Here is a 10,346-nt window from a genome sequence, read left to right as displayed (position 1 = left end):
GAGAGTATCAACGTGGACAAATTTGGGTAGCCAGTGAGCCAAATTAAAGATAGGAAGATCACAAACCCAGCAGAGAACTTTTGCTCAAAGCTATCCTCAGAGAGGAAATCTCATTGAAGTAGGAGATACATCACTTCCCTGGTTCCCTATAGGGTCAGGCCAGGTCAGGAAAAAAGAAAGCACCCCTGGGAATCAATTAAAAAGAAAAGTTGCTATCTTTGGAACCAGAACAGGGCTGCAGTGCAGTGTCATGTTGACTCCTGCAATGGCAGACATTCTGCAAGGCTGAAGGGGCTACAGGGAGTGGCCCTACAAATCTCAGGGGCCTTGCTCCCTCAGGTGCCTAGTACCAGCTTAACACCTAGGACAAATCTTAGAGCTAACAGTTTGTTAGCCCTGAATTTTAAAAACCTGACAACTTTGTGTTTATTAACTCGATTGTGGGAATCTTTTCACTATGGATATGTATATCAAATCATCATGTTGTACACTTTAAATATCTTATAATTTTATTTGTCAATTATCCTTCAGTAAAGCTGGAGGGAAAAGCTGTTAACAAAATCTAATTCTCTGGAAGGAGTAACAACAAGCCAAGGTGGGTTGAAGATCTGATGATAAAATTTCAGCTGTAAGGTATGAAGGGAGCTTTGAGCCTGGTACGCTTCCCATCTGGGGGACGGCCACAGCCCGAATGACTGCTGCTACTTCTTATTCACTGTAAGGGAGGGAGCTGGTATCGCAATCAGCCTTGCCTTCTTGGCTGGCTCATCTCGGGAGACTCTCCCCTTTCTCTTCAAGTTCCAGGCGCACAGGACTTTTTTCAGCTGCCTTGAATGGGGAAGGGTCTCATTTGTCTCAGGTGTTTTGTATGTGTTGTTTCTTCTTCCTTCACATGCCTCCCTTCCACTTGGCTTACTCCTACTCAGCCTTCAAGTCTCAGCTTAAATACCATTTCCTCATAGCAGCTTTACCTTACAGCCTCCCACCAGCTAGATTAGCCTCCTAATTACACTCCCAAACCAGCCTACTAATCCTGTTTCACAAGATTCATCATACTGGATTTTGAGCTAGTTCTGCCTTGTCATCACTGTGTCCCCAGTACCTAGCACACAGTGCCTGGTACATCAAAGGTAATCAAGAGCACACGTGAATGGATGGAGCCATCCTACTTGGCTGGAGGTCACTGTATGTAGCTATGTACATTAGCTATGTAGCTATCATTTGGTGAAGCCATGAGGGCAGCCACTAGTTGCTGTCCTTTTCATTAAGTAAAGGAAAGGGGAAAAGCCTATTACACAGAAAATTTTCTGCCCTTAATGAGACATTGTGTGGATACAGCAACTTCTTTTCTTTCTCAAAGCTTCTTATAAAGGTCGCTACCTGTATTTTAATGGCATTGGGAGATAACCTGAAAGTCCTTTATGTATCTTCCTAATTCTCTTCTCTCTGTGTCTTCCAAAGTAAGCGTAAGTCCTCTGAGCTGAACTGTTTCATCTTTCCTTAAAATACTCCTCTACCTCAGGTGAAAAGCAGCCTCCATCATCACATGCTGTATCTCTGTGAAGCAAAAATTTAAAAAATCTGTTTAGGAAACATCTAGCTAACCTGACCAACACAGACAGCGCTTCTAGTATACTTTATTGGAATAGACCAGGAAATCTTTTCTGTTGTCGATATAACTCACTAAATGATTACCAAAACCCCTCTTCATCTGGGACTGCCTCAAGAATAACATGTTAGAAGACATGAAGGAAAGGCCAAGATAATCCCAAGGTCACAGAGTTGGTCGGTGGCAGAAATAGAACGCAGGTATAAGAGTTTAATCTTTAGTATTTATGTCTGCAGATATAATTTTATAAATTCTTCAATTCTCCTGGAAAGTGATTAGAGCAAATCTTTCACTAAACAATTTTGGATTTTAAAATTAAATATTAAAATACCATACAATCCACCTTAGAATTCATCTAAATTCTAATCTTCTCACCACTGAATCTTGCCCCTCCTTGAGACGACCACAGATGTAATGCTAATCCTGTCTCCTGTTCCTTATCTGTTTGCTGAAAAGAATGAGATGTTTTATTATGTAGTAGAATGCACATTAAAATTCATCAGGACTCTGAAGTGTCACCCAAGCTTCCCCTTGAACCATGTCTCTGAATCTCCCTGGAGAAACCCTAGAGAAACTGGAAAGACACTATGAAATTAGTAAGACATAGAATGTGATTTTATTCATCCATAAAATGTTACTCAAGATGGTCAAGATTTTTTAAAGATTACTACAAAAGACTTTAAGAACCAGAGTCATAGATGGCTGTCTCAATTATTTTAACATTTAAGGTTGGGTAAATCTCTGCTGAAGCAATGCCAGAGAACAGCAATCATTTGTCAGGTTTTAGGTTCTGCAGATGCTTACTCTAAGATTAATATACTAAAAAATCTGTTCCCTCTGCAATATTTTGCTTTTGTTCATAATTTTACATTTGCTTTGGTGTTTTTAACATGGCATGTATGTATGTATTTACTAGTGCACACACACGTAGAAATGCTCAACCTTGCGCAGGCTATTACCTCAAAACTCTTTGTCCTGTGGCTCTGAAAATGTGAAGCCATAGGATCTTTATTTGCAACAGCCCCCTGCCCCGCCCCCGAACAGTGTTGAAATAACTAGAGTGAACAAGTAGAATCCTGAGTCAGCCCCTAACGTTCTAGGGCCGCCACAGGTTAGGAAGAACTTAAGCAACAAATGGGCTTGCAGTTAGCAAGCTTTCCTTAAACAATCAGCACCATCACAGCATTTGAAGTAAGATAATTTTTTAAAAAGGGAGGAAAAAAATGTGTGTGCTAGATAGTGTCTTTAAGATTCTCAACAACCTGATTCATTTTCCTGTACACACAAACTACAATTCCCAGCCTTCTTAAATATAGACAGAGCCATGTGACTAGTTCTGGCCAATGGAGTGTGGGCAGAAGTAGAGACTGCCGCCTGGAAGCCTGGCCCCTTAAATTTCTCATGCCTTTCCTTCCTCCTCCAGTTGCAGAGCAAAATATTCCTTCAGAGGCCCTAGGAACTCTGAGATGGCCCTCAATCCCTAGGATACTCCTAAGAGAGAAAGCTGCATGGCCAAAGACATCTTAGATTACATAGAAATAATCCTTTCTTAGGGCTGTTTATTATAACAGGTAGCATCAATTACCTCAACTAACAGGATGCAAAATGGTAACAATAGATTTTCCCTGAAACATCTATAGAATTTCTTTTCTATTTTCTTGATTTATTTTGGGGACGTCAGCCATGTTTTTACTGCTATGGAGGTATCTGATCATCATAGCCCTGTTCCTTCTCCTCCTAGCTTGCGGTGTCTGAGCCTGGTACACTTCTTAGAACTGGGTATACACAGAGGGGAGAGGACTCTGCACAACAGCCTCTCTGATGAGAAATTATGTTTTTATACATGAACACCTACGGTTTTGCCTTCTCAGAATCCTCTTCAGATGTGCTTTTGTTATTTCAGGTCATCTTTACATTTATATAGTTCCTTACTTATCCAATCTCCTTATTTTAAACTCAACACTTTAGCCATTTGAGTTGATCTGTACGTGCGTCCACTGTAAAAGCCTATGGCACCCTAAAACCAAAATAAATTATATGGATCATAAATGTAATGCTTAGAGTTCTAACATACATGTCTGCACTTGTTACAGTTTTGGAATTAATGGTTTTTGTATATACTAAAATAAGCAATATCATTCAGGCCCATAAAATTTGCATGTTGATGCTGCAAAACTATCTTTTTTTAACATAAAAAAATTTTCACGCGGATACATATAAGCCATCTGCTTAAACTTTATTGATAAAACCAGTAGCAGCAGTTTTACAAAATCGCAATGATTTTCAGTTTTGAACTAACATGAGTTCAGTTGCAGCCGACATTTTATACAAACCGGGGCTAGTGCTTCTTCTATGTTTCTGTTTTAAACAAAAAGCAATTAGAATTTATCCTCATGCATTTAAATATTTAATACAGAAATAGTTTTTAGGCTGCATAAAATATGCTTCCAACATCACTGTGAGACTGAACATCTGCCTTCAGCGTTATTTGTACAAGAAAAACAGTATAATTCTTCTAATCACAAGCTTTTTATCACAGGTAACAATTTTCATATTTTCTATCATTTTTTCAAAGGTGTTTTGAACACAAAAGTATCAACATTAAATATTTCACCGACTTGCCCAGTTAAAACAGTGCCGCAGTAACACAGTAAAACCATTGTTATGAAATCTTGAACGTTACAAAAGGTAGAAAGGTACTCTAGTTTTTAACATTTAAAAAATTTTCCAAACCTTTTCTTATACAGTAATTCTTCAATGATACAAGTAATTGTGGAAATGGGATGGGTCCTTACATTCGACAGCTGTTTGTCGTGGTAAGAGTTAGACACACATTCATGCTTCTTGAAGAGGAGACACCATACGTCAATAAGTCATGCTGCGAGAAACACAAGGACACCTACAGGGAATGTTCGGAAGATTTTCAGAAGTTCCTAAAATGAGAGTTCAACTTTTTAGAGGAGAAAATACTTTTGTTTCTTTCTTGACCCTCTGGACCACGCAGGGATTCTCTGCTGGAAAACTGTGGAGGAGGAAATGCGACAGCAGCCAGGCCTGAAAATGCCCGTGGAGCAACAGGAGAGGTTTGGGGCAGCTCGTGCCTTACAGCAAATCTGGCCGTGAACAAGGAATTTGCCCAGGAAAGCCTTCTAATGACTTAGAAGTCTAAAGGAAGACCAGGTCTTACCATGTTATGCTACACTGTCCCCATAAGTGAAATCCATAAAACTACTGACCACCATTCACACCCACTAAAAACTCAGGATAGTCTAGTACATACAGATAACTCGCTAAAGTAAACATGGAACAGGAGCAGGACAAGTTGACAGTCTGAACACACCTGCCGCGCCCAGCTGCGAGTAGAACAGAAATACGAAGCCTACTTCCTGCTAGGACGGCGTGCTCCATGTGGGGCAAAATCTCCCCAAAATAGTTACACATGTTTAAAATGAATGAATCATTCACATTTACATTTTTTTTCATGCAAGTTCTTCAAGGACACCCATCAAAAGTTGAGATATAAAGAAAAACCAATAAAATATTTTAAAACAACACACTTGCACACAGTATGCATATGGCGAAACATAAATGTGTGAATGTGAACAAATGTTTCGGATGCCATATGAAGACCAAAAAAATCGAGAAGGAGTCAGATTTATCTCGCACTGTGAACACAAAATATTGCTATGAAATCTTGGATGTAGTTTGAAAATGATTTTTTTAATCTCTATTTTTTTCTGGGAGATAAATGGCATTTAGGACAAAAATGATTATGTGAGTGAGAAAAGTCACTTGGGAGGGGAGAGATGGAAAAGGCTGATTCTTCAAAAGAAAAATAACAACGTAGGTGTGGGAAGCATTTTTCCAAATACTGTATTCAAACCCACTTTGTGGAAAAAAAAATACTTTTTAATACTTTCCCTGTACTCAAAGTTAAATTGTTCTAAAGAAGAAAGGTCTGTTCAACTCAAAGATTGGCAAGCCCACTGAAAAGATTGATTTGCAATTTGTTCTGTGGTCAGGTTGTCTGAACAAAAGAATTAGAACCTGATATTTCAGTTTTATCTTCTCAAAAGCAGAATGCCTAAAGACCATTCCAACGGTAACTTTTAGGCAAATTACTGACATTCTATGAATAGAGCTCAATGATTGGCAGACATCTAAAAGTGCCAATTACTTTGATACATCAACATAAAGAATTGATTTTTAAAAGAAGAATTGACTTGACTATAATACAAAATAATAAAATAGCTCACAGTCTTCAAAAAACCTTAATTCTGCAAAGTGTTTTTCCATCTATTATCTTGTCATGCCTTCGGCCATGGTACATAATAGGGATTCAGGGTGTTTGTTACATGAATGAAAGAATGAATGAATCTTAGATTCTCACAACCACCTGGTGAAAATATGTAAAATGAGTATTACTCTTCCCTTTGGATAGATGCAAAAACGAAGGCCTGGAGAACTTGAGACTTGACATTCATTTTAGAGCTCATTAGGGGAAGACTGGGTCTTAGAACACAGGCCTCACTAATTTTAATGTAATCTAATATTCTGTCCACAGCCACACCTTCATCACTGCAATAAGGCCCAGTTCCACAAGTTACTCCAGCTACAAAGCTAAGGACAGTCAGTACACATGTAAATAATGTCAAAATGTTTACCAGATATGATCGTCAGTCAGGCCTCCCCATTCACCCCCTGTAGTTATCAGTGTCATCACTCCAACATCCACTACTTGCTCATTCAGCCTATGCAGTATCATGGGTCAGCCTTCCATTCAGAATTCAGAGCTGTTGTACGATCCAGATGTTTACAGACCACTTTTAGTTAATTTGTACAATTGACTGTGACAGGGAGCAATCACAAAGCTTCCTTTCTCTTCACAACAGTGGTAAACATAAAGTCATATAAACTAGTAACAGAAGGTGGTTTTCTATCATGAATCAGTAATAATGTAATTAGAACTGTTTATCAATGTATATTTAAACCATTGCTCAACAACAGAAAACACTACAGAGTCGCTAAGTTTGGGCATCACAGCCTTCAGAACTTTCTCTGTTTAGATTCCAATGGAGGGGGAAAGGCTTTAGACAGGTTAACATAAATTATGAAATTATGTGATATTTTTCATGAATGTTCTCAAATGTAAAACAAGCCCAATATCACATAGGTGAAATTAATTCCAGACTGGAAGTTGCTACATTATATTTTATGACTCATATGAATTAAGCCATCTATTTTTCTTGAGAACATACACATTAACAAAATGTACCATAGCAATGAGAACTAGAAATGAAAGCAAATACAGTCATGTATCACTTAACAATGGAGATACATTCTGAGAAATGCATCATTAGGCTGTTTTGTCATTGTGTGAACATCATAGAGTGTACTTACACAAAGCTAGATGGTATAGCCTACTATAGATGTAGGCTACATGGTACTAATCTTATGGGACCACTGCCATATATGTGGTCCATCATTGACTGAAACATCATTATCCAGCACATGACTGTAGATAACAAACAAACTGGTACATCCAGACAATGGAATGTTATTATCCAGTGCTAAAAAGAAATAAGCTATCAAGCCATGAAAAGACATGGAGGAAATTTAAATGCATATTACTAAAGGAAAGAAGTCAATCTGAAAAGACTACATACTGTATGATTCCAACCATATGACATTCTAGAAAAGGCAATACTATGGAGACAGCAAAAAGATCACTGGTTGGCAGGGCTGGCAGGGAGGGATGAGTGGGCAGAGCACGGGAAAGTTTTAGGTAGGGGAACACCAACAGTGAACTGGAATGTAAAATATGGACTTTGGGTGATAACAATGTGTCAGTGTAGGTTCATCGATGGTAACAAACGTACCCACCTGGTGTGGGATGTCGATAGTGGGAGAGGTTGTGTGGGTGTGGGGGCAAGGGATATATAGGAAGTCTCTGTACTTTCCACTCAATTTGCCTAAAAATATAGGTCAAATCTCACTCCACAAATATTATTACAGAAATTTTTCAGTCACAATAAAGTATGTAAATACTAACTTCTTATTCACAAACTTAAAATAATAAAATCTGCAATAAAATTATATTTAAAAATTCTGCAAAAAACTTTGTATTTCATAACAATAAAATTTAATATATAGCTGCATTAGTACATTGGCATAATAAAAAGACTACATTAACATTTGGTGTAGTTGTGAATTAATAAAGATTATCATGGCCTACAGGGAAGTGTGGCCAAATTAGTAAGCTCTGCTCAGGGTGCCAGCTATAAGGAGCTCGATAAAGAATCTCTTGAGATGTGTGGCTCTGCGATGTGAATATATGAGACAGAATAACTTACATGGATGTAACATTCTTTTAGTGTATATGTTCCTCACTGGTTTTTATTCAAAGCCTTCTGATATGTTTTCCCCAACATCAAGGTTTTCATCAAATAAGAGATGTGGACTTTTTTTATTACGGGCCATCAACTGGGCAACACTAAAATATTGTCCTCAGTAAGAAGTTTCAGGCTATCCAAGATTCTGACTTAACTTACATGGATTGAGACATGTTTAGTAGATAGTTGAGGTAAGTTTTTATGATGTTAAAAATTACAAGCAACAAACCCATTGGAAAAATTCTTATTTTGTCTCCTGTTATAAGATTGAAAGCACTTAAGAGTCAGATTCGGAGTGATTTGAAATTGCTTGAGACTAGAAAACAATTATTGGTCCATCTGCCAAGGCAGGGACACTTCCAGTGTTGACCTTTATCCATTTCTTAGGGATGTCCCAAATGTGTTTAGTTTCTAATATCTAAGTTTTATTCAAAAGAAACAGAGAAGGAAGCAGGGGTCTTTGTCCACGCCATCACCTCTTTACCCAGAAGCTACTGTCTCCAGTTCACTCTTTCAAAAAGTAAAAGGCAGCAATGCCTTTCGCCTATTAAAATATGGAGCTTATAAGAACTTCGTCACGTTTGTTGGTACAGACCTAACATTCCAGGGTCTAACTTACTGCCTTGCAAAGGGCATTCAAAATTCAGTTATAAAAGTAAAAAGCACTAAATATCTAACTTCTATTTCATGCTATAATTCATTCCATTACTGTAACGGAATGCTGCATGTCTTCCCTCAGATGCAAAACACATCCATTTATTTTGAAGGGAAGCATAGACTGACGAGTATATTTATTTCTTAACTGGAGGCAGAGCAATAACTTCCGCTTTCCTTAAACCTTCTCCCTTTCAGTGGAGGAGGAGGGAGAAGACACCATTATAGCAACACATTAAGCCAAAAATTAAAGGATAATAAAAGATCTTATTATTTACCTAGAGTTCTTATCAGAATCTAGCAAAAAAAAAAAGGAATATTTAGACACAAAAATGATCGTTGAACTCACACTATTTTACTCATCTGCTATTCTCCAGCCCCTAGCCCAGAGTCTGGGACATAATATACTTAATAAATGTCTTTTGAATGAATAAATTTTGTATAAACTAAAACATTTTTTTAAAAAAGCAAGTAGATACTTCAAGGGGAAAATGAAGTAAACAAAAATAATGCATAAATATAGTAGTACCAATGGGAAGGCAGCTTTTTCACCATCTTCAAAGTAGAATTGGCAGGCTTGTCAATCAAAAGCTTGAAGTAAGAACTCCCATGGAGACACCTGAAGGCAGCATTAGTGAGCAATGGAGAGCAGGCAGGAATATTCAGTGGTGGTTTTATTCTCAGAGCACCCACAGGCCTCCATGACTGCCTTGGAGTTCATTCTGTGAAGGCTCAAGCTGTTTCATAGGTTCCACAGTGGCTATAAATATAACTGATCATTGTCTGTGTGTCTAGGATACTGCTCTGTGACCCAAGGGAAACGGAAACAGCCAGAGCACCGCAGGAGAGGAAACTCACCTGGAGACTGCAGGCATCCCCAAAGCCACCTGATCCGAGCCCAAACAGGAACTCCCCAGAGAAAACCTTCTACGATGCAGAGAAAAATCAATGTGGGAAAAATGTTCAAAAGGCAAGAGGACAGGCCAAGGGTCTTGTTATTGTTGATTCTGTTTGGAGGTTACACACAAAATATTAGACAGAAGGAACTTTATAAAGACTATCCTGGGTGCCCTCCCACTCTCCTTTAGACTGAACCAACACCTCAAGCAGATGTTTCTATTATAAAAGGCTTCCAAAGATGATGATTCTGTGATCTGCCTTGGCGATTTCTCTTCCAACGTGCCATGGCCCACTTCAAGTCCTGGGCTTCCTAGACACTTTCTCCAACAAATTTAGTCAATATGTTTCACCTCCTTCCAATAACCCGTAACAAGTAACTCAACTTTTTATGGCGTGTGATTAGACCAATTTAACAACTGCATATCGGTAAGCAGTGTTGTTTTCATTATGATGACTAGTTGCTTCAATGTGTAGTCACAGGAGTCCAAAAAGATATTTAGTCCTATGCTATCCCAAATAGCACAGTGTTAGACACAAAGAAATCCAATGAATACATTTTGAATTAATACAAAACAACCGTCATATAATTCTTCTTATATGGGAGTTAAACTCTATACTTGACTTAGGTAGAGTTCTGAGTGGGCACGTGGTCAAGAAGAGGAGCGGGCATGCCCTGGTGGCGCAGCGGTTAAGTGCCCACGTTCCGCTTCAGTGGCCCGGGGTTCGCTGGTTTGGATCCCGGGTGCGGACATGGCAGCACTTGGCAAGCCATGCTGTGGTAGGCGTCCCAC

The sequence above is a fragment of the Equus quagga genome, chromosome 20 (assembly GCF_021613505.1).
Source record: "Equus quagga isolate Etosha38 chromosome 20, UCLA_HA_Equagga_1.0, whole genome shotgun sequence".
Classification (NCBI taxonomy): Eukaryota; Metazoa; Chordata; class Mammalia; order Perissodactyla; family Equidae; genus Equus; species Equus quagga.
The sequence above is the reverse complement of the archived record's forward strand: the minus strand, read 5'-3'. Positions refer to the sequence as shown.